The following is a 26,645-nucleotide window of genomic DNA, read 5'->3' as shown; positions in this document are numbered from 1 at the left end:
GACAGTATGTTGTGTAAATTGGACAAGCAAGGCACAAAAGAAAGCTACTGCCAATCTTTGCCAAGACAAGGTAGGAGAGTCCTTCAAAATCCCTGATTCACAGAGAAGTCTTTCAGATATTGTAGATTTGTAGATCAAAGATGGATGCCACAACATTGCAGAGGAACCTTGGGTGACCAGACAGTCAGCTGTTTCAGTCATTTCTATACATTTGGAAGTTGTTTGTGCTGGAATTCCTGTTTATGCAGGTAATATTGTATCCTTCTCAGGTCTTCAATGTGGTTGAAGACTAAATAGTCATAGTACGTTTTCCTTGTTACCAAATTCAGAAAAGAAACTCATAAAGGAGATGTAAAGCACATAAGGTTGAGAGACATAAGAGCTTAGGTTGTTTATTTTAAAAAGTGTTTTTAGGTCTAAAAAGATATTTTACATTAGAAATACAAGGTATAAAAGTTTGGACTCACCAAAGTAGAATAGATAATGGAATGATTTCTCCAAATTTGCCAAATACAAATGGACTGGATATTGTAAATATAATGCTTATATGATAGTTGTTCTTATATATAGTTTTACTATGTTAGATTAAAAACCCTTCCCTTTTTATCTAGACAATACCTGATAACTGTTCTTTTTTTGTTTGTTTTTATTTGCTTTTCGAGGCAGGGTTTCCCTGTGGCTTTAGAGGCTGTCCTGGAACTAGCTCTTGTAGACCAGGCTGATCTTGACTCACAGAGATCCGCCTGCCTCTGCCTTCTGAGTGCTGGGATTAAAGGCATGCACCCGCCCCCCCAGCCTGATAACTGTTCTTAATGCATATAGTTTTACCATGTTAGAACTAAAACCTTTCCGTTTTAATTAGACAAAAGGGGGAAATATTGTGGAATATTTGTTTACATTGTGAGGATGTGTCTTTTCCAACATGCCTTCTGATTAGTTTAATAAAGAGTTGAATGGCCAGTAGCTAGGCAGGAAGAGGTTAAGTGGGACTTCTGGCAGAGAAAGTTACAAGGAGGAGGGAGCTAGGTGCACACTTTTGCTAGAAGACGAGGAGCAAGTCAGATGTGGCCTACTAAGAAGAGTAACTGAGCCATGTGGTAGAATGTAGATTAATAGAAATAGGTTATTTAGCTGTAAAAAAAGAAGCTAGAAAAAAACCTAAGCTAAGGTCAGGTTTTCATAATTAAGTCTCTGGGTCATTATTTGTGGGCTGGTGGTCCAAAGATACCCAACAAGAAAGTTTGATACAATACACCAAAATAATGCTTTTCTCCTTTAAGTTGATTTGCTCAGGCAGTTTGCCATAGGTGAGACAAATGGCTAACACAACAATTAAAATGCTATGACAGCTTGATTTACTTAGCCCTCAGTCCTTTAGATACAGCCTTCATTTTTGAACAATGCAGAGGACACATCCCTGCATTAGAGATGCCTTATAAAACACTCTTCCAATTTATAGTGTTCTGTGTTTCAGATTTAGGACCATCCAGCCTCTGAACTTTGAGAGGAAGCTGTTGTAAGGAAAGCGTCTCCTGATTGGCAGGGATGAGGAGGAAGGCAGACAGACAATGAGGGCAGCCTTGGAAATCAGTGTAGAAAGAAATAAAAACAGGCAATCTTGTGTAGAACAGGTGTTTGATAATTGCTGATGAGAATGAATGAAACACAATTTGCAACAACATTAATCTGACACACATCTAATGATATGTGTTGTTCCATGGCAGCTCAGGCCAATAATTTAGCAGTTCACACACATAAATGTAATTAGTATTATTTTTGACAGATCTTCATAGTTTCCAATCTCTTGCTCATCATTTTATGAATGAGCAACAATATTCACAGGCTCTTTTTTCTCCAGCCTCTCAAATTCTAATTTGGGTTGAATCCTAAACAAATGTTCTCCTGAGCAACACAGAAGGATTTCTCAAGACTTGGACTAGCCTGTGACTCCTCTGGTCTTCACTGGCCCCTGACTATGTCTAGAAAGGAAACGCTCCGCGCCCCCAGAAGATAACGGGACATGAAACTGCCTATCAGTGTTGTCAAGGAGGAACCACAAAGCACAGACATACGTAACCAGCATCAGATCTTTCACCATGTGCAAAGAAGGAAGAGCCCTAAGGACATGCATCCCCTGTAAGATGCTTGTGTTGCAACAGAAAGTGTTCGTGCAGATAACTCATTGTCTGACTGAACTTTGTACTGATTAAGAATTGATTTTCTTAAATATAGAGTGGGGGCCTGCAGAGATAATTCACAAGTTACATCTTTTTTTTTTTTTTTTTTTTTTTTTTGCTGTTCCTGAGGTTTCAGGTTTAGTTCCTAGCAACCGTATCAGGAGGCTCACACAACTGCCTGTGACTCCAGCTGCAGAATATTTGAAGCTTTCTTCTCAATTCTGTGGGTACCTATATAAACCAGGCATAGACACACACACACACACACACACACACACACACACACACACGAATGCTTGAGCATACGAAATAAATAAATCATTAAAAATAATTAAATGTAAAATGAATGGCTGGGAACCTGTGATACCAAAGACCCCCCTTCCAGCTCTATCTTCAACAATTCTGCTTGTAGATTTGCTTTAGGCAGGAATGCTTTAATTTAATTATGAGGAGACATATAGAAATTGTATCTGAGGCTATTTCATATGTTACGGGGAATATTGATTTTAATTAGCTAAATAGCCTTCTAGAGACTTAAGTTGCTTCCTGTGTCTTGTGGTGCCTGCAATGCTCTCTACCAAAATGAGAGTTTCATCAGCTCAGATACTGCAATAGATTCTTGAAGGGAGACCCCCTTCATGTTAGACCACGTTCTTTTAGGAATCACAAGCCAAAATCTGAAGAGTTTTCAGTCTGTATAAATAAAATTGAGACCTATCATGTTCATGTCATAATTTATTTTTGTTGTTATTATTCTCCATTTGTGAAATATAATCTCCTTAATGCAATATCATAGAAATGGCTCAAAAAATAATGACAATTCCAAGGAGCATCTGTATTTATTTTTACTTTGAGAATGTACTTTCCTGACAATGGCAGCTTTGCAAGATTGAGATATTCTTGTGGATTAGCTTTGGGATTCTTTTATAAAGAGATTAATATTTATCTTCATTTGTGTGCCTGAGTGCAGGTATTCAAGGAGGCCAGCTCCTCTGGAGCTGAATTTCAGGGGGTTGTAAGCCATAAATAGGGTTCTGGAAACCCAACTTTGGGTCCTCTAGAAGAGTATCAAGGCCTTTTAAGAACTGAGCAACCTCTCCAGTCTCCAGCTTTGGATTTCCTGATACATTTTTTATCAGTCATATTAGGTTGGGACAACCCTTGTCAAAGAGAGTGCTAGAGTGTTCCATCTCCAGTAGCTCATTTCTCAAGCCCACGTTCATACTTTCCTATCCTTGAAGTCATCCTCTCTCCATCCTTCATCCCCCAAATAGGTATTCTCATGACAGTTCTTAAAATCCTGATGATCTATTGTGCTTAGCAAAGTCAAAACCTACTTGAACGAGCGGGTAGCATGCCATCCAGTCTAGCCAGGAGTTGCCACCACTGGTGTATACTATTCTGAGGTGGGCATCTATCTTCATGACCCAATTGCCTCTATCACCAAGGTTATTTCGACTACAAGGCTTTCTTCCATATGGAGAAACAGACCTTACCACCCTGGAAAACAACCTGAAAACTGACTGCAGGATGCACCCCAATCCTGTCAGGTCTTGCCACTTTTCCTTTTTTATCCCACTGTTGGGGGTTTGAACTGAGGAAAAATGTGAATGCTAGGATAGTAAGTTCCTCTTTTTAACACCACTCTCATTCTCAAGTCTGGCAGAAGGAGTGTGAACTGAGAATTCCAGCATTGATCAAGGTACAACTCAGAAATGTTTATTCAAGTCCCCTGAGCCCATTCTGTGAGGGAGACATACTTTACAGAATGCGTGGACATGGACAAGTTTCTCCCGAAACACAACCTTCAACACCAGAGCTCTTGTGTCCTTATCATTTGCTACCAAATATGAACATATACTAACACACATGAACATTCTAAAATGACAATTAACCTTCCCGGCTATGCTCTGCCCTGATCTTTGAAGTCCTGTGTGCACTATAGAATCCTTTTAACCAAGGTTTCTTCTTTATTCCTTAAGTACTCAGTTTTAATGTGGTCTATTTTACTGTTGTAAATTCAGCCAGGATACTTATTATTCTTTTTTGAGACAGGATCTCACTATTTAACTCAATCTGCCTGCCAACTCATGACCCTCCTGCCTCAGCAAGCTGAACCCTGGAGTCCCAGACTGTGCCACCATGCCCAACTACAAAGGACAGTGAACTATTGTGCACATACATTTCCCTGGGAATGCTGAGTCCAAGAAGAGCACCTTTCCTTTCTACATGCATACCCACGCTCAGAATATATGTTATTGCCAAAGACAGGAGCTCCCGCTCTCAAGAGCAAAACATATGAAAATGAAAATAGTCACAACATCTTTGTCAAATATTGCATATGAGAAGGAAAGGGGAGTATGTTAGTAAATATTTGTTCATTTTCACACATTTGCTGATTGTTTGAAATGTTTTGCTTATTCTTATTTGATTTTTACTAGAATATTTTTTCTAACTGAAAGACACTATGAGTCCCATTTCCAACCCTAGCTGTTTGCTTTGCAAAATTAATTAGAAACCGGCTACTGTGACTTGGTGAAAGTAGGTTATATTTGCTGAACTTGAGCTGGGAAATCTTCTTTTGTTCCGTTTAAGCAAGATTCAGGTAGTTCAATAAATGCCACTTAACTGGGGCAGACTTGATCAGGGAAGTTGCTGAATTGGGAAACCAATTAAGTCTAATGATAATTAGCATGCACTGCTGCTTAATTGGGATAGGTGGTCCATTGAGTTGGTATCACTGTAGGTAATTAAATGAGGCTCTTGGAGGTTAAGAGATAGAGTCTTCTTGATGCTTTCGAGATTGAAGGCAATTTATTTCCTTTCTTGATCATGCTGTTGCTGTTGAGAAAAACTCCATTTCTAAATAACTCCAAAGTGCCACTGAATTTGAAAGGGCCTGGGCATCTGTATTGTGCATTTATGTATGCATACAAAACACACACACACACACACACACACACACACACACACCTCCCTACATATAGGTTATGCATTTAAAGGAGTTGAACTCATGAGATATAGAGAGTTTCAGTGACTTATTCAAAGTTGCCAGCATTTAATGACAAAAATAAAATAAAATAAAACATAATATGGGCTTCAGAATTCTATTCTCCTGTGTGACCCAGCACCCAAACACTCACCCTGTGTGTCTTAGTTCCTTTTCATGTTCCTGTCACCAGATACCAGGCGTGAAGAAATTGAAAGGTTATTTCCGCTTGAGGGGATGGTGTCCATTACTGTGGGGAAGACATGGTGACAAGTATATGAGGCTGCTGGTCACATTCTCTCCACAGTTGTCAGCAGGGAGCCAACAAGAAGTGGGGCACCGTTATGGCCCTTCAAGCCCACCCCCCCCCCAGGGACCCACTTCTTCCAGCAGGCTCCACTTCCTAAAGACGCCACAATTTTCCAAAACAGCGCCACCACTTGGGCACCAAGTGTTAAAGCACATAACCTTATAGGGAACATTAGTATGCTGACCACAGCACAATGTGAGCACAACTCTGGGAAGAGCCTGTGTGGGAGCTCAGGGACTTGGCTCTGGCTGTGATAAGACGCTGGCCTTTCATGGATTCACATGCTCCTTTTATTAAATAAAGGTGTAGGATTAAATAATCGCAAAGATCCCTTCCAGCTGTAACAACACTTGTGTCTCCAGTCGTTTTATTTAAAAGTTTGTTACTGAGAAAATAATCTTCATTTCAAGTTTGTATGAAGCCTTCCATTATTAAACAAGTCACTGGCAAAAGGTAATGATAATATCAAGCTCCATATTAAAACAAAGCAAAATAGGACCTGTTTTCAAAATGGAACTGGGTGGCTTTTGAAAAAGATATATGGGAGAGGTTGGGAAGGAGATGATGAGAGCCATCCTGGGATGATTTTGTGTGTGTATGTGTGTAGAGTGAAAGTGTGTATTGCTGTGCAGGTGTGTGTGTGTGTGTGTGTGTGTGTGTGTGTGTGTGTGTGTCCATGTCCGTGTGTGTCCGTGTGTGTGTGTGTGTGTGTCCGTGTGTGTGTGTGTGTGTGTCCGTGTGTGTGTGTGTGTGTGTGTGTGTGTGTGTGTGTGTGTCTGTCTGTGTGTGTCTGTGTGTGTCTGTGTGTGTCTGTGTGTGTGCAGTGTGCAGGTATATATGTGGTCTGCAGATAATATGTGCATGTATGTGTGTGTACATGGAATGTAGGTGTATGCATTGCCGGTGCACATACATGTGGAAGTCAGAGCAGGACCTTTGGTGTTTACTCTGTCCTTTCCTGTCTTATTGCCTTGAGACAGGGTCTGAAGCTCACTGTTTCCGCTAGGCTAACTGACCAGAGCTTTGGGGATTTCCCTATCTCAATCTTAAACTGGGCACTTACAGCCACTCGCCATGGGTTTTCCTGGATCTTGGGTACTCAAATGTTGGTCCTCATGCCTACAAATCGTGCTTGAGACATCTCTTGAGCAACTTCTGGAATGTTTTCTGACTGCAGCATATTTTTAAAAGCACAAAACTATGGCTTGGTAAAGAAAATAAAAGTTACTCCTGTGCCCCAACATCCTGTCCCATACGTGGAAATACTGCTGTCAAGGAATGGAGAAGAAAGTCAGATGTGTAGAACTCCGTGACAGAGCATTTCTGGGATGAGCCAGATGCAGAGCTCTGGGTCTGAGGGCCATGTGACTTGAATAATGCTGGAATTGGCATTTGGACAAAAGTGCAGATAGAGAAATCAGGTCGGGGTTCATCCAAGTAAGACAATTCTTGGATGGTAGTTGTTTGTGAGAATTACTCTAATTTACTTTGACTTGGATGTGAATATAAGACATTAGATTAGAGGCTGGTTTCTTCTATTTTCCTTTAAGAACATAATATTGCCAAGCTACAAACCAAGACAGTCATTAAGGAAAGATGATGACCATTGATGTACAGCATATGGAATATACCTTCTTCAGGTTTCGCCCACTCCTGACTCCTTTTCTGCCAAGAAATTGTTACAGGATTTGGGGAGTACAGGTATATCCAATAGGTAGACAAGTCAGAAATGTACTGACAAATCACCATTTATCTTAAAACATTTTTGTTACAAATATATTTTTTTACGATGTCTAAATTTGAAAACATTTATATACTAGTGAGATGGACCTGCAAGCCTATCTAATACAACAAAAGGATGTGCTGAGCTGAAATGTGCTGAGGTATTAGAGAACACCAAGCCATTATTCTGGGGAGTTAAATGGTTAGAATCTTTCTAGAAGAGCAGACCGCTTTGCATGTACAATAAAACCACCCCTAACCACAGCATACAGTGACTTCCAATCTAAGCTGCTACAGGCAGTGCTCACTGGTGTGTATGGCATGATAGTGTGCAGAGTGCAAAAAAATGCATGCTCCGTGTCAGAACCAAGGCTTCGTGATATCATGGTTGCTGTACCAGCACTGTCAGAAACAGTTGGGACTCACCACACCTTAGGTTTTGAGTGCTTTCTTCTTATTTGTTTGTTTGCTTTTGTTATCCTGCGTTCAGAAACCCTTACACTGTTGCCAAATTTTTCACAACCCCCACATTCAATGTAGGGGTCTCAGCTCACAGTTTCTGAAGTTTGTTCTAGAGTTTCCTAAGTCTTCTTTTTAAAAGTCTCTCAAGGTGCATCCATTGCACATTCCCTCCAATAACACCATGCCAGTTTCAGATGGCTGACGACTGCATTTGGAATGCTAGCTGGATTTCAGATGTCATCTATTGGCTGCTGAACTTGTGGATTGCTTGAAATACCTCACTGGCCTGTGAACTGTAAACGCTGCCCAAATATTTATTTTTAAGTTGCAGTATAGATAAACATAGAAATGTATGTACGCACACAGATAATTATAGTCATGTAGACAGAGTGAGTCAATCTCATATATTTTTAAAATAAAATAATATGCACTCAAAAGCCAGCTTTAAAAATATACTTTGAACAAGTGAAAGGCTAATTTTAGTTATCTTATCCCTCTGTGTAATCACCACAAACAGGCTTGTAAAAAGTCTGTGAAATAGTCTGAGCTACAAGTTGAAGGAATGTATATGATTTAGTCAACAAATAAATGATCAAGTAAAGCAGTGGATCTCAACCAGTGGACAGAGAGAGACCCACTGGGGGGTCAAATATTGGGATACCCTGCACTTCAGATATTTATACTACAATTCCTAACAGTAGCACAATTACAGTTCTGAAGTAACAATGAGATACTTTCGTGGTTGGAGGGTCACCATAATATGAGGTGTGTTAAAGGGAAAAGACATAGATTTCAAGGGCTACTTCATGTTCGGAAGCCATTGCACCTGAGATCCATGTTCATACATTTCACAGTCAGATGGGTGTGGCCTCCGAAATAGCACAAACTCTTGAGTTCCATGACACAATTTACCCACTTCTTATAGTCTTCCAATTTTAACTCTACTTTTGGAGTTAACTGGACTTTGTCAGGTTGTTTTGTGTCTCATATGGCTCTTGAATAAAGATGCCTCTGGTGAATAGACCTTGCAAACTCTTCTTTCATTAGGGGAGGAAAAAAGCTATCCATCTGTCGTTAGGAACCTTCCTATCAGTAAGTCAACATTATTTCCTTGAAGTTTGCTCTTCTCTGCCACTTGGGAAATGCAGCCCAGCCCACAGGGAGGAGGATTTGGGGGCAACCGGAATAGACTGCCCAGCTAAGCTCCTTCACCAGGGGAACAAAGCAGTTTACGGTAGCTCCAGTGCCGACGAACTTTATACTTCACAGATTTCATTGCTTGATTGAAAGTGTGCTCATGCTTAAAGGCAGACTCTGGAGGGGTTCCTAAGAAGGCACAATACACAGAGCGATCTGTTGCAGGGACTTCATGAAAGAGCTTTTGGGGAGTACGATCTTTTTTGAGAAGTTTTTAAGGCTTGGCATGACAACTTTTCTATACCTCCCTGGTAGGTTTTCTGACCCAGCTCACGTGGAGACCAAATTGCACCTGAGCAAATACTGCAGGGGTGCAGCAAATGAAAAGAATCACTTTCATTTTGCAACCACAAATATTACCATAGCCTCTGCACATATTTTAGGAAGCATTTTTTTTCTTTCTCATGTGAAGTCACTTTGCATGAAATTGCAGGATAAATTTGGTTCCTGTGGCTAATCAGAGTCAAGGCCTCCAGGACAGCCAGCATGTAACTAGAGGAACATTGTCCTCAGAAAAAGCTCATCAGTGCCCACACCTAACAGTACCACTGATATCATTTCACATGGAAATGGCAGGCGGAAGAGCACGGTGCAGAAACTCATAGAAAGCACCATCCAAGGGTGGGTACTGGTCAGAAAACAGGCTTAGTACTTTGAACACTGACAACAATGAGATAGGTGCATCCATGAGTGGGACATTTACTATTTCAGGCACTATCCTCAGTATTACACGTGGCTTCCATGTTGGAATCCTCACATCGGTCGAGTTTGGGTGGTTATCATCCCAGCATCCCATTGTAGAAGTTGAAGCATGGACATGCAGTGATTTCTATACACTGAGCTAGAATCAGGCTCTAAACGGAGACACTGTGGCTCTCAACATTGTTACAGGAGTTATCCTCCTTCCATGCAACTGAGCTACAAACACGGACACAGTTAGTGTGCAGAGCTGGCCAAGACACTACTTTCAAGAGTTCAGCTATATGAGGGTGACAAAAATATCCTCTTTGGACTGCTTGGTGGAAGCACTAAGTAGAAGCATTCCTTGTAGATTTAACTTAACTCAGTGTTTCATATCTATTATGGTTTGTGTATAAGTGTCCCCCAGAAACTCATGAGTTCGAACATTTGGTCCCCAGATTATGACATTGGTTTGGAAGATTGTGGAAGTTCCAGGAGGTGAGGCTTCGCTGGAGAAATGGGTGGCTGGGAGACAGGCTTTGTTGCTATGGCTTGCTCTAGAGTCCAGTCTTGTCTCTCTGCTCTCTTCTGCTGGGATGAGAGGAAGTGAGGGGGCCAGCTGCACAGCGCCACAGGCATGGAGCTGCATGGGGCCACACGTCCCCCCACCCTTACGTTGCTTCTCGTCAAGGCACTAGAAAACTGGCAAACACGGTACCTAATATGCCTTTAATCAGTGGTGACTACCACCACCATCACCTAATTAAAGAATTTGTATCAAGAATATGGATAAGATCTGATAATTCCAAGGCGATTGCCATTTCTTCCCGTTTTTCTTTATTTCCCCTTGCACTGTTATTTTGTTTGTCTCCTGTTACCCCTGGAAATTATTGAATGGGAAGTCCTTCTTTGAAAATTATTTTTAAATAACCTTTTAATTACCCTTCATAAAAGGAAAGTTGGTTAAGTTCATTAGAATAGGGTATCACAGAGATGTTGGGAAAAAAAAGCTTGTGGCAAAAAAAAGTGATTTATGTGAGGATGATGGTTACGTTGAATTAGTAAGTTGTGAAAATGAGAGGAAGTTTGTAACTTCAAAGAAGGACAACACCTGGAAAGAATTGAGGAGAGGCTGGCAAAGCTGATAGAATGAAGAATGTCCCTTAGAGCCAGGATTCAGATGGCACACAAATGGATATGGATGAGTGATGACCTTTGCAAATGTTGCTGAAGCACTAGCCATACCTGTAAGAAACCATCTCTTCCATGTCTTCAGCTAATGGAAACTGTGTTTTCACCAAGTTTCAGTTTAATGAAGTCTGAGAAGAAAGCCTTAAGGAAATCCATCCAACAGAGCAAAGTTCTGCCATGTGGAAGGAAGGGCATGGTTGGAGGGAGAAGGAATAGGAATAGTGTGTGATCTCTGACATGTTGTTCAATGTCCCTGAGCCTCAGTCTCCTTTCTTACAAGGTCTTCCTTGTAGGCTGTACAGATTGCTATAATGTGCAAACTGCCTGCAGTTCCCAGCTCAGGACCATTAGGGGATTATTAGAATGGAAATATCCCATGATTCGCCTTTCATATGAAGGGTTTTCAATGTATCCAGATGATTCTAAGGCAATTTTAAAGAATGGTTGGTCATACCCAAATTCTAGTATATAAATGCTCTCCTTGTTAGGAGAGGCAGTGGTAGTGGTGCGTGAGGGCCTCTTTGTACTAGGAGCCCAGAATACAGAAAGAAAATTCTGTCCTTGCATTTAGAAAGACTCACCTGTCAACTGTGATGGGAATTATCTGAAACAGTGATTTTTTTTTTTAGAGCTATAAACAATCGGATAGGTTTGTTTTGCATTGTTGATGCTGAAATTGAAATCTGTCTATGTATGTATGTATGTATGTATCTATCTGTGCTTGTGTGTGTGTGTCTATCCATCTATATCTATCTGCCTACTGCTCTATCATGTTTATCTATCATCTATCCATATCTATCATTTTATATCTATCTATGTTTACATCTACCTATCTATTATCTCTTTGTCATCTGTATACTAACCATCTACCTATTAAATGCATCATTAATTTGACTGTTCCTAAAAAGCACCTTCCTTGTTTTCAGGGCTCTACACCCTCTGAGCACTACATACCAAGCTGTTCCTTTTCAGTACCTGTCTCTGCATTCTTCTTCTACCTCACAGACTTGAATTTTCTGGAGCACATCCTTCATATTCCTTCATTTTTTGAGACTCATGGGGCTCATGTTTAAATATTACCTTTAGATTTAAGGCTCTCAACATGAGTTTGTCGTGCCCATTCTGAGTTTTGTCAACACTCTACGAGCTCTCTCCATCTAGGTATACAGTAGGTATAGCAGGCAGAGACTCCAAGCAGAATTTTCACACCCTCCCCCTGGATGCCCTACATCATCAGCTGATTTTACCCCTGACCCAGTCCATAGATCAGCCCTGACTTTACTCTAACATTTACAGACATCTGTCCTAACTTCAACAGCAGATCTTGTTAACTGTCCTTTCAATGAAATATTTTTCTACATCTGTTACTGCCACCCCACAAGCAACAATTATCTGGGATATTCCAACAGGCTAGTATTTCTCCTTCTGCTCCCCTCCTCCCAGCTGACAGCTCCTTAAAAAAAAAAAAAAAGACAGAATCTCCCATTGACCTGGAAGCTGTGAAGTAGACTAAGCTGGCTGGTCAGTGAGCCCCATCTCTGCCTCCAGGAATTGGAGCATGCACCTCAACATTCAGATTTTCTAAGTGTCTTCAGGTCCTCATGGTTCCATGGCAAGGCCTTACTGAACCAACCAGGGGACTTTATTGCCGGGTCACCTACCAGCCACAGTTTATGCTTATTTGGGGCACAATAGGGAATGGGTTTATGAAGCATGGCTTTCCTTCTTTATGATTAAATGTTATTAAATGAAAAAAAACCCTCACTGGTTAAACCATGTGAAATGTGTTTCTTTCTTATCAAAGAAGCATAATTTGATCTGTGTTCCAAAAAAGATTTTTTTCTTCCTTTAGAAATTGCGTGGGTTGAAGAATTCTCTAGGCTGTCAAAATCTTCATGACTAATAAATGTTACCTGTATCAAGTCTTCTAATTATCTCCAAGATTTTGGATTTTAGAGCCAATGATTTCATTATTTTACCATCTGCCAAAGAGTGTTTTTGGCAGGACTCAGTAGAAAAATAGGCAATGTGGATGAAAACTTCATTAATTAAACAGTAAACCTGTGTCTGAAATTGAAACAGTGAATTGCACTTAGTCCAGCCCGAGAGCGCATTTAGTGCTATTAGGTCTCTGATGAACTGGAGCCCCTTCCATGCCTGGCCACTGAACATGTCAATAGTGCCCAGGGAGAATAAAAAAGAAAGGGATGCAAACTTTCTGTAGTGGTTAAGCTTCAATTCTTTAGGAGAGTAGCAATACAGATTTCAAATTTATGAAGAAAGTGTGCACAGAGACTGAAATGTTTTAAAAGGGCATTCTAAAACTTCTGTTTTAAGAATTAGGGTGCTTTTGTCATTCCTAGTATTTTTTTTTGTATACATAATACATGCATATGGGAGCAGGTAGGTTTCTACTTCTGGAGTGTCTTTGATACCCTGTACTGCAGGCGAACCACTTGTAAACAGAAATGCTGCACATATGCACTATCTGAGTAGCGAGGCAGCCAGGCTCTTCTATGAGCTCGCAATTTTAATAGAGAATCCACACAACAAATGGCCCTATGCAGTGACTGACAAAGATTGGTACTCAGTCTTCGGGTGTGATTGTTTCTCTTCACAGGTATTCCTGGGATGTTCCATCTTCAGAACGAGTGATTCGTCTCCAACTCTGCTGCTTAGCACCTAGCCATAAGGAAAGTGCCGAACCTCTCCTGATGCCTCAGACTCAGTCTCTCCAGAGTGAAGATGGCAGTACTCACTCATAGAGACTTGGATGAGCATTAAAGGGGTTCATGTGTGGGAAGCTCCTAGAATAAAGTCCGGCACAGAACAATCCTCCGTGAATGCTTTTCATATGTGATTTGCATTATTTAACAGAGAATTCCTAGAAAGAAAATGTATAATTCAGAAAGCTCTACATTGCAATTTTTACATCTGTGTAAACGTGGAAGAACTTATAAATACAAAAAAAATAAGAGAAGAAAAAATGATAGTATATCCATGAAGCAAATCATGTAAAAATTTCAGTAACATGTAAATTCTATATTTGATAGTGTTCAATAATAGAAATGCAATGTCTAATTTTATCTCAATATAATTGCAATTAAATAAGACTTTAGAAAATTGCTACTGAAATATGAAATAATGTTAGTCGATAACAGAGGTGGTCAGATTTAAGGATGATATTTTTTCATATTTTTGTGCTTTTTCCTGTAATAAATCTGGCAATACAGAATAGGAAATAAGTTGTGTGGTTTTGAAATAAGTATTTATTCAGGACTAAGTGAACACGGAAAGGAAACGGAAAATGTGCAAACTGAGAGAAAGTTTGGAGGTCATCTACCTTAGCTTCCTTTCATGACCAGGGAAATTACTGTAGCTGGGACAGATGCTGTCTGGTTACCGTGTGAACGCCGGTGTTCAGTTTCCGCTGTAGCCTGTCTTGTGGCAACAAGTGCAGTGAGTGAGGATTTGCTTCGAGGTTTCTTCTGCCTACACCATTGAGGGAAATATTCAACTACCCTTCAGAAATTGCTAGCTCTCTTCAATTACAAAATCCCGTCAAGGGCCCTACCCAGTCTTACAAATAAATTATTTGCGAGCTTCATACACGCGTGTGGTAAGTTGTAGGCAGTTTTTCCACACTCTCCCATCTCTCCTGTTTCCCTCCCTCTCCCACAGGGGTCCTCCTTCTCAACAAGTCCCTCTCCTACTTCCAAAGCTTCTTTTTGTGTGTCGACCCCTTGGTTTAGCATGGCAACTCATCATTGTTACACCATTGAATTAAATGGCCCACCTTCATCCAACAAAGGGTTAATTGCCCATAATTCTTTGGTAAATGGTGGGGTCTTATGGGTCTCTCCTCCATCCATGAGGGCATACTGAGGGACAGAATCCTGCGTAGGTCTTACAGATCTGACACAGGCTACTACAACCACAGAGGGTTCATGCGTGCAATGGCTCTGCCATGCTTGGAAGACACCTCTTTAGTGTCCAAGTCATATTTTGGCTCTTATATTCTTTCTGTCCCTTCTCCTGTGACTTTCTCTGAGTCTCAGTGGGGTTATAGAGCTATCCCCTGAGACCACCCAGCCAGGAAACTCGTTTTGGGGGGGCTCTTGGATGGCATTTCTGATCCTGAGGAGGTTGTGCAATGATAATGATAGTTCAGTGGGACAGACTTTCATTGGTTAATGGTACAGAGGAAAAATGCTTCCAATTAGAAAGTGCTGATTGAATAATCTTTTTGCATTATTGTGTACACAGATGGAAAATGTTCTATAGTTGCCTTAAAAAAGATTTTTAAAATTCTATGTGTGCTTGTGGTCATGCACATGAATGCTGCTGTCCAGTAGTTACCATGAACCACCCAAAGTGGGAGCTAGGAACTGAACTTAGGTCCTCTGCAAGAGCACTCTTAACCCTTTGAGCCATCCCTCCAGCTCTTCTCTACCTGTTTAAAGCTCCCTGTATACTATGTTTGTATTCCCTTGGTACTAACTTCTTAGCCACAGTGAAGCTGCATGTGTTCATGTAACATCCAGGAAAGGTCAGATACCTACTTAGGCTAGTCTTCTCCTTCATTAGCACTCCCAGCTCCACCTTGTAAGCATTTTTCTAGATCTAATTTGGCTTTGGTTTGTTCTTGTACAGGGATTGAATCCCGGTCCCTGCTAGGTTATGCTCTATCAGTCAGCCGTATCTGCAGTTTTCTTTTACTTTTAATTTTGTGGCAGTGTTTCACTGAGCTACCCAGCCTGGCCTTGAACTTTTAATGCTCCCACTATAGACTCTAGAGTAGCTGGAATTACAGGCTTGGCTACTTTTTAAAATACCAAATTATAGAAATTAAATTTTATAAACATTTACATATTTGGGTGAGTGCACACTTTAATAAGTTCATCCCTCTGTTTTGCTTCCACATTTTTTCTTCTTTTACACTTTTTCCTCCTTCTTGAATTACAATACTAAACACTCTTTGTAAAGAGTTCATATTGTGATTCTACTTTAGCTCCCATGCAACTGAGAAAATATCTTTAATCTTCTTCTGCTCATCAAATGCAGATGTATATACTTTTTGTTGTTGTTAAACTTGAGTTCCCTTCCTTTCCCTTTTTGGAGGCAGGGTCTTACTAATACCCCTGAGCTGCCTTGGAACTTGCTAGATTGCCAGGCTCACATTGGTCCTGCCTCAGCCTCCTAATTACAGGCATGTGCCACCGTGCCTGGCTTAAGGTGTAATTCCTTTGGAAGACCCAAAATAAAACACCATGGTCATTGCAAGCTTGTGCTGCTGTTAGGATATCAAGTGTTGGCTATTGATGTAGTTTAGTAGAGTACTTGCTTAAATGCTCAAGGCCCTGGAATCGATCCCCAATACTGGATTTAGGATATGACATCTAAAAACACAATTTTATGCTCTGGGAAGTCTTCAAGTTTTACTCTCTAGATACTTTTACAATTTTCTGTTTTCTATAATGTTCTCAGATTAAAGGAAAATGCTCCCAGAGTTCTGATTTGCTCTATTTTGTACCTGTGCTAAGTCAACTGAGAAAAAAAAATCCCTATAAAAATTCACACTGTAGTCTCAAGTTATTTGTTTGTAAACTTACATTAATGTCAGATTTTAACTATTTATGTCAATATCTAGGTTTCTACAATTTAATTTTAGAGATGTATAAAGGTCTTTAACTAAATGAAAATCAGTCCAGACAATATAGAAAATGAACACCTTAGTGAACATTTTAAACATCCCTAGTTTTGAATAAATATCTGGAGAGATGTATAGATAGCCAATAGGATATGTTAATATTACAATATTATGTATAGTGTGTTAATATTAACTTTAGTGTTCTGCTAAGGCAATATTGTTTAAGCCACTTTGTCATGGCATAGTTTACCTAGACAAGCTTCAGAGAACATCTCAAACCATTTTGAAAAATAAAATGTTTATAAAGAGCATATTGAATGGAATTGTTGCAAGAAAATTTGAAATAGCAACAATAAAATGCTAACCAACCCATACTAGCAAAAGTAAAAAACAAGTCCATTAGAAATTAATGCTTATCTGATTAAATACTGCTGGAATCAAATTATAAATTGAAATGTTGGTGATTTATCAAGGTCAGCCAGGATGCAGGAAAGTATGCATGGATACACACTGCTGTAGTGTGAACTGATATCGTCTTTTGTGCAGTGTGATTTGAGAATACTTATCAAATTTAAACATGTACATACCCCTTGACCCAGGAAACCCACTCCCTGGAATCTCTCATAGGAAAATATTTGCACATACTGGCCAGGATGTGAGCGTGAGAAATGACATTTTTAGACTTCAGAAAGCTCAGTGCTTATTTATGGGAATAAAGACATTTGAAATAATAGCAATGGGTAACACTGTAGAAGTGTTAAAAGAAAGGCTGAGAATTTAGTTTTTCTTTAGTTACATATGTTTGTATTACTTGGAATTTTATAATGAACAAAACAATAAAATAATGTATTCAATTTTAAAGTACCTCAGTAACAAAATATAATTATAAGTGGCCAAAGAAGTATTAACACAACAATTCAAGTCCCTGGGTGTTATTGTTGTATTATAGAGAATAAAAATAAGCAAATAAAATACTCAATGGTAGAAATTATGTACACACAGTAGCTCTAAGAAAAATAAGAGAAATACTGAAAATTGAAAATAAGAGTTAACTTGTTAACAAATTTATACAAGAGCTGGTTCTCTGTAAAACTAAGTAAAATAGAAAATCTCTTGGACAGTCTTGAGACAACACAAATAACCAAAATTCTGATGAAATATTATAAAAAGAATATAGAGGAAAATACAGTATAATATTTCATATACCTTTAAGCAACTCTACATGTTTGATGAAATACATGGGATACCACTATTGGGTTCTTGGATTTTTATTTTAGTTGCTGTACTGTTCAAATTAATCTTTCATTGGTTTCTTGTCTCTTCCTCTTCTTCCCCAATAGACTCTATTTTATGAGCCTTTGCCATTACAGCCTCCTTTCACTCTAAACGCATGGTTTCTATTTGTTCTTTCAACATATTCATCTCAGCTATTTGGATGGCTTTGTTTGATACTATGACACCTTGGTTGACTTTCTCAAGGCTTCACACCTATTTATCCAAAGATAAATAAGTTCCTTATGTCATTCCATATTGTGTAAATTTTGCTGAAGTCTGGAAATAGAAATAAAGTATTATTGCAACTCTAGATATTGCTTTCATTACCCCCAAACAAGGGTTTGTGGTTTTTGCAACTTTTGTTTATTTATTGATGGATTGACTTGGACAGATGATTGCATTGGCATTTGTGACTGATACAATATGAGACCTCAATATGACACAATGAAGAACTCAGCTTCTGGTATATATACTGCCATTCCTACCATCCTCAAGTGCCAAGAATGACAGTGGCTTTAGCTAGTAGTTTTGCTTTGAATGTACATTTCTCTATCCTCCTTAAAGGTCTCTAGATATCCTTCCAGATGTTCCATACCAAGTGTTTAGTCTCTGTAATTGAGCCACTGTTTTTACTAATGACCAAGAACATAAATTGTTCTGAAGTCTGGCTCAATTAAAATCTGCCCATTTCTAGTGTTATTTGAGTCTTCAGAAAAATTAAAAATAATAATTGATCTTCCTACTTACTGAAACGTTTCCCACTGGAGAGAGAAGAGTAGAGGAGGCTCATGAAACAGGCATGAAAATTATAAGCCTCATGATGCCCTTCCCCAGTAAACACCTGCAAGGCAAAAGGGTTCTTTCTGCTGAAGATACAGCAAATTGCAATGAACTCCAGTCGTCAAGGCTTTGTCCGTCATCATCCATCTTGGGACAAGACTTTTAGTGATGAAGCTGCCCAAAAGCCACCCACTCTCCTGTAGTAACCCAAATAAACTCAATGACTCACCAAGCAAAAACAAATGATAATAGCCATAGGTCAAAGCAATCTCAAGGGAGATTTTAAAACATCTTAAACTGGCAAAGGATAAAACAAACTTGAAAACACAATATATCAATCAATCCTGTAAGCAAGATGATATTAATTGAATATATTGTAGAAAATTATAACTTTAAATGTTTATATTAAAAATAGTAGAAATCTGAGGTTAGTAATTTAGGCTTTGATCTTAGGAAGCTAGAGATTAAAATTTTTACTTCAGATAAGTCAAAGAAGAAAAATAATAATAAATGTGTAACCATGAAACTTTAAACAGAACAACAAAGACCATATAAATTCATAAAATTTATACAGCTCTAGCACAAGGTACAGGAAATCCAAAGGGAAAATGTAAATTCTTCATATTAACAGTGAAAAGCAAGACATCATTACAGTCTCTGCAGGTCTTAGACATGGGGAGGTATGATAATCATGAGTAATCTGATGACTACAAACTCAACAACTTAATAGAGTCAGACAGACAAATATCAGAGACACAAAAATCAACAAAACCCACCCAAGATAAAAGAGATTTATTTAAATAGTTATATCTATTAGTGAAGTTGATTTCTTGTAAACGACATATAGGGAGTCTTGATCTTTACTTTGGCCACACAGTTTTGATTCGTTGCTTGTTTATTCCCACTACTCCTAAACTGATGTTTACTGATATTATTTGATTAAAATCAAACTCTCTAGCAATTTTCTGTTAATTTACTATGTTTTCCTTATTTTCTTTTTATCATTTTTATGATTTCATTTTACTTCCTCTATTGACATATTTTCGATGTACTTTAAAGAATGTTCAGTGGTTTACCGACATATGTATTTAATTAGGAATGTTTACATTTAAATATGCAGCCTCTTTAGACATAATGTTAGAACCTTTCAAGATACACAGCTAATTCTGTTTTTTTCTATTTTGCTGTTGTGGCAATGCTACACTTCTAACATATGTTATAAACTTAGTGTGCGTTTCTATCTATGGCACAAACAGCTGTCTCTCAAGAGTGATAAAATGTAAGAAAACATCATTATTTCTTATTTTTAGTGCTTTATTTTATGTATTTTTGTGTATATACCTAAGTCTATTTCTTACCATTGGGATAGTCCTCTGTTCAAATGATTTCAAGTAGCATGTTTTTCTTTGCTGGACTTTTGAGACAGTGTGTTTTACTTTGAACCAGGGCTAGCCCAGAATTTTTATCTTGTGCTGGCCTTCAGCCTCTCAAATAGTGGAATTATATTTAGCTATCCAATATTTCTTTAACAAATCTCTGTCACATTACTATAGTTTATTTTTCTGAGAAAATTGTGATTTAAAAAAATTCTGTCTTTATTTCTAGCCATTTCCTCTAATTTTTCTCTTCCCCAAGACAACAAATAATTTATGTAGATTAGCCCATTTGATATTATCTTCTTTAGCCCATTGGATGGTCAAGTTGGAGTTTTCCCCTATTCTTGCTTTTCAGTTTCTTTTTGCCATATATATTTTTCAGGTTCACTCTTCAGGTTTGCTGAGCCTCTGCTTAGGCTATAGGCTGAGTTTGAGGCCATCCTTCTTCCTATTTGTATTTTCAAAGTCCTAAAGTCAGGATCGCATAATTTGACCAATTAAAAGATGGATTTTTAAAGAGGTGGCTGAGGTAGAATGAGGTCATTGGTCTGGGCCCCAGTGTAATCTGACCCAGGTTCTTCTTGTAAAAGAGAGGACACAGATCCAGAAAAACCACATAGAGATTCTGGGGGACAGTTATCCATATGCTGAGTAGAAAGGCTTCAGAAGACACCAGCTCCACCCACACATGGAGCTCAGATCTCTATTCCACAAAGTTCTGATAAAGTAAAAGTAAATTTCTGTGGCTCCAGACAAATGAGCACCAATACAGCAGTGTGTTAGCCTACGACAGAGCCTGTTTGGGGTGGGGGTGGGGGGTCATTCTCTACCACTGTGCTTTTCATTTCTCACACTTGTACTCAATACTTTCTTGTAGGTAGTTCTATCTGCTGAGGATATCCAGTTGATCTATGATGGTTATCTTTAAAAAGTGTGTGTGTGTGTGTGTGTGTGTGTGTGTGTGTGTGTGTGTGTATGCCTATGCCTATGGAGGCCAGAGAGGGCATCAGATCCTCTGGAGCTGAAGTTATAAGCAGTTATAAGTTGGCGTGCGTGAAGGGAACTGAACTTGGGTTCTCTGGAAGAGCAGCAAGCTTTCTTAACCAGGCCACCATCCTTCTAGTCCCTTATATGTCTTTGTAATTAGAGCCCCTAACACAACAGTCATAGTTATTTAGAATTCCTTGCCAGATACTCCCAACATCTGTGTTATATCTGCGTCTGCTTTTAAGGAGTGTTGTGTTTCAGGGAGATGCTCTGGCTTTCACTTTCCTTTGTTTTCTTCTCTATGATTTTTATTGAAGTCTAGCCATCTTCTGCATTACAATAAAGCCTGAGCTGTGTGCTGTTTGTTTCTGGAGATGAGGCTGTCACTCCTTCTAGAAATTTATTCTGCGGACAGGGTTAGCAGTTATTCTGGATTTGAGGATTCCTGCTATGGTTACTCTCAGTGTACCGAATATGTGTCTACTGATGTTCTGAGTTTAGGGTGGGGACTTCTTGCTGTTGTTATTGACATTGCTTCTTCTGTTTTTCTTTCCTGCTCAACCCTCAACTTTTGGTCTTTTTTCAATACAGTGCTTTGGAGAAGGCTGTCCCTCAGCATTTTCTGCCTCTCTCAGCATATACCAATGCATGTTAGCCTGGCAAGCGAGCTTGGGATGCTCTGAGTTTTGGCAAAGCCTCAGTCTTATGGCACATTCAACTACCTACAGCTCCTGTCTATTGCTTTCCCTCTGACCTTGGAATCTGAAGATGAACTTGTAGAGAAGTTGATTTCCCTTTTTGTCCCACATGTGCCAGCGCCCTGGAGCTGGTTGCTCTCCTCAACCCCTCTCAGGACAGGGTCTTGGTAAAACTTCCATTATTTACAAACATTGCCACTTTTTATATGAAATATATCCAAAACCTTGACCTCCACTGGGAGGGTAAATTAAATTATAAAGTTTAATGAGAAATTATTTCCATTTTCCAATTTTTATCAGCAACAAAGGACAGAAATATAGTGTAAATGTGACGTTATTTCTGGTAGGCCTTCCACACTATAAGGCTTCGATTTAAATCTAGCACTCACATTCTGGCTTCATGGGAAAAGTGCATTTTCTACTTTGGGAAGCTGAGCCTTAATTTACTTGGAAAATAGAATCTAAGTACAAGTACAAACAGGCACTTTGCAAATCTGCACAGCCTCTGCTTCCTACCACCAGGGGATCTGCCTATCCTAAGGATGGTGACAGGCTCCCAGCCTGGGATCTTAACTGAAGAGACTCAAAGTGGATCTCAGAGCATCTCACAATGGGCACAAAGCATGAGCAATTAAAAGGTTTTGCTGTGTGAGGCGTTACTGTTTTAGCCTTATTTGGTACCACACCATTGGCTAACTTTCTGATGCTGCTGCTGTCCTCGAGGCAGCAGTCTCTGAAATTGTATCCATACCTCACTTGCTATTCAGGCTAGTCTTATAGTGTGGAAGGTCCAGGCAGGCAATCATATGATGTCTCATACTATTTTTATTGTGGAGAAGACACACAAAACCTTTAGTGTCACTCAGGGATGCAAAAAGTTGGAAACAGAGCTGGTGTCTACTTTTGTGTCTTTTATGGAGAGTTATTGGGTTTTCCCATATGTAAAGCCCTTTTGTCCATCTGCATTTCTATGTTCAAAAATACTTTCAAGTTCTTAACTCTTGAGAGATAATACCCTAGCCTTTGTTATATCCCTGGAACTGACTTTTGTAGACTATTTTGTTCACACTTAAATGCCATATGGCTACATAGTGAGACAGTGTCTCAAGCATTTATATTTTCGCACACGAATGTGTGTGTGTGTGTGTGTGTGTGTGTGTGTGTGTGTGTGTGTGTGTGTGTGTGTGTGTGTGTGTGATGGTGAGATAGATAAAGAAAAGTTTTTGTGTTATTTTACATGAAATAAGAGTGTGACTGTCATGGGGATCAGTATCCTCTGCTTAGAGCAGCCACACGGGGGTTGGTACACCCAGTTCTCCCAAGCTTATGGCAAGACAGAAGAAATGCTGGGAGGCAGGCCATGGACTTGCAGGGAAGCTTGATGGTGAATGTTGCCTTCTTTGCCCTAGTGATTAATTTCCAGGCGATCTTATCACCAGGAATAGCAGGAGGAGACACTGAGGGTGCCTTATAGGGAAGAAAACGCAGGCTTTGAGTTCTGGGCACCCGGATGTTTGACTCCTTCAGGTACTTTGCTCATTTGGAGATACCATTTCGTGAGGGAATTTGTTTAGTTTTTCTATCAGCATTTCCCCTCACACTTCAGTAAAATGTAAAATAAACTTACTGGCTGCCAAAACCAAGCTTATAAGTAAATAGTGCTGCAAAGAAAGTGCTGGGCTGCAGGCCTCTGGGAAGACGGAGAGGCCAGCCTGCTAAGCCTTTGTGTGATCCCCTTTGAGATGACTAATAGAGACAGACTAAAGCATTCAGGAGGGGAAAAATTCTTTTTTATAAGATTATAAAGCAAAGAGGCTGTAAACATGTGATGCAAAATGTTCTGGAGTTGCTTGTCCCTTTTGCTCTCAAAGCTATTCTGGCTTGCTTTCAATATCCAGGATAGGACTCAAAGGGACTTCTTTCTTTTGCAGACCCGGTGTGTGCCAAGAACCTTTGATCCAGAGTGCTTCTGGGAACTGGCTTCGTTCTGGGAATTGGCATGGACTATGCAGACCAAAGAAAGTAGTTAGATGGATGGATGGATGGATGGATGGATAGATAGATGTAGACTACATACATGAGTATGGGGCATGTTTGTGATATATGTGTGCAGATATGTCTGTCTCTATATCTATTACTGTTTTTAATTTGAAACCTTCTCTGAAGCTGGTTCTGCCTCTCTCCATTCTTTTTGAGGTTTGAGATGTTCTCAAATAGACAGAAAATAACCAAAATAACCAATGAAACAGAATGTAAGTGAGAAAGAATTTTCCAAAGCGCTTAGACCAGTTTATAGTGAGAAACTGGGAACTGACTTTGTGCAGTCCTCTAGTGTATCCTCAAATTCTCCACTTCTGTGCCACCCTTGCAGTCATTGTCCTCTGATGCTTAGCTTCTCTGCTCTGAGAGCCTCACGGTTTATGTTTATAGAGTTATTATTAGGGATTTCAAAGATTTATGTGCTCAAAATATACTGTTTACTTCTCAGTTTTGGCCTTTATCTTTTGCTGAAACAAATGTGGCTAGAATATGGAAAAATTATTGAATACTCAGAAGGAAACCATGTTCTGAAAGGATTTTGATGGGTGAACAAAGGTAGGTATATTTCTAGTCTGTCTCATCTATGATTGATCAGAGTCAAAGCTAGTCAAGGAACATGCACAAAAGCATGCTATTATTTAAGAGCATAAAGTAAAACAAGGAAGCAAATGTTGGTAGGAGAACAAGGCTGAGGGCGGGAAGGTATCTGAATACTAATGTCACATGGCCTCGCTCTTAGGTAGATCTTGGCATCAGTGAGTCCTTAGACATATGTGTTTAGTTTGGAAAACCTACAGAGTCCAGCAAGCCTTTGTAAAGGCACCATTAGTAAGGAGGAAGAGGAGGAGGAGGAGGAGGAGGAGGAGGAGGAGGAGGAGGGAAAGGAGGAGGAGGAGGAGGAGGAAGAGGAAGGATCTTGAAGGAAGATAGATAACAGGCAATTTTTCTAGTATTGTTTATATTTAAGAAATAATGTATATTATAAAGAAACATATCTGGAGGATAGTAGATGGGGTAAAGAGCAGAAAATCATCTCTGAACACAGATTAAATCAGATTAGAGCCTTATATGTCCTATATAATATAGACAACATTTATATTTTTAATGGTTAAAAAATTCATGACATGAAAATCAATGACTGAAATTTGTTTGATCAGCCACACTGATTCATCTGCCTGCCATCCATGACTGTCATAATATGTCATAATGACAGAAGGGAACCTGACAGAGATACTATGTCTCATATTTTCTAATTTAGGAGAAGTAGAAATATGATAGGTTCACTATTCTGTTTTTACAAAAATGTCAAAAGTACACACTGGAAAAAGATGGTTTCTTCAGCAAATATTAATGAGAACAATATATATTCATAATTAGAAAAACCAAGCGAGGTACCTACTATCACCATGGATAAAAATAAAATCAATTCAGATTTTAAAAAAGCTTTATATAAGACTTGAAACTGAAACATCTGGAGGAAAACAAAGAAAAAAAAAACACCTCAAGATCTAGGCATAGCTAAGAACTTTCTGGAAAGGATTCCAGTAGTTCAACAAATAACATGTACTTATGACATGAGAGTAGATGCAGACTATGTGAGACCGGGGCAGTGGGGGAAAAGAAAGACAAGACTTGCTTACATATGGACTCTATATTTATTGTCATTTGTCTGTTTATCATTTATCTATTTTCTATGTATCTATATCTATCTTCTATCTGTCATCTCTGTTTTATTATTATCTTCTAGCAATCATCTCTTTATCATCTATTTACTTTCTACTTGTCTATCTCTATCATCTATCTAACTTGAAAGCTCAATGGGGACTATGCAGGACTCAAGAAAGGGGACTAAAAGGAGTGTAGTAGAAAAATGAGAGCTACAAAAATGAGAGATACACATGTATGGAAACATCACAATGAAACACATGATCTTGCACTAATTTCTTTCAGTAAAATAAATAATGGGTAATGAGAAAACCAGTTCTTGAAAAGGAGCAGGCCATTAGCTAACTTAGGAAAAGAAAAAAATGTGCAAGGTAAAGCAATCAATGAAGCCTAAATTGAACAACACAACCGAAACTAGTCATGTGAGACAGAAGAAATCAAAGCTTCATAAGAGATTGATTGTTAAAACTCAAATGGAGTCAGTTTTTTTTAAAGAAAATATGATTTATATTGAACATCACAAAACATAGAGGGTCTCAGGAAGATTACTTTGATGAAGCACCAGATAAAACTATCACGCTGGGGGTTGGTGAGATGGTTCAGATGTTAAGAGCACTCCCTGTGCTTGTAGAGAACCAGAGTTCAGTTTCCAGCACTCATGTGGTGACCTTCCTTAATCCCAGGGGTCTCTGGTGCCCTCTTCTGGCTTCCCAGGGCACCAGACATACAGGCACCAGGGTGCCTGTACATTCATGAGGGTAAAACACTCATACACCTAAATTGAAATAAGCAATAATTCCCGAGCTAGCCCAATGTTACTCCCAACACAGTAGCAGGAATATCCGCTTTCCTAGAGGAATTCAGATCCTTAGAGGAGGGTCACGGCAATTGAATGTAGGCTGACCTGGAGAGACAACCAGTGCCAGAGGAAACCTTCAAAGTACCCTGGGAAGAGCATTGACAATGGGACCTAAACATCTCTGCGTGCAGACAGCATCTTGGGTCAATTTGTTACAAATGGTGATGAAAATTTTCTAAAACTAGTTTTTCAAAATAGCCAAAACACCAGCAAGTCACTATTTTGATGATAATAATAATCCTAAAAACAGACATTACCATCCCATATCTATTAGGATGGTTATATTTTTGTGGTTTATGCTTTTATTTTTGAGGCAGGATCTTTCTATGCAGTTCACATTGGTTTCAAACTCACAAATTTGCTGGATCCACATCCCAAGTGCTGGGATTTGGGCATGTACCATCATAGCCAACTGAGACAGCTATTTATTAAAGACATCAATGCAAAGAGTTCCTACAGATGCAGAGTAAAGCACCAGAATTCTTGGATACAGGGAGTGATGACATAAATGGTCAGGTAATATGGAAAAGAGTCCAAGGTGGTGTTGAACTCAGTCTGTAGCCCAGGCAGGTCTCGAACTTGTGGT

This window comes from Cricetulus griseus, chromosome 3 (assembly GCF_003668045.3).
Source record: "Cricetulus griseus strain 17A/GY chromosome 3, alternate assembly CriGri-PICRH-1.0, whole genome shotgun sequence".
NCBI lineage: Eukaryota > Metazoa > Chordata > Mammalia > Rodentia > Cricetidae > Cricetulus > Cricetulus griseus.
This window is presented reverse-complemented; position numbering follows the sequence as displayed.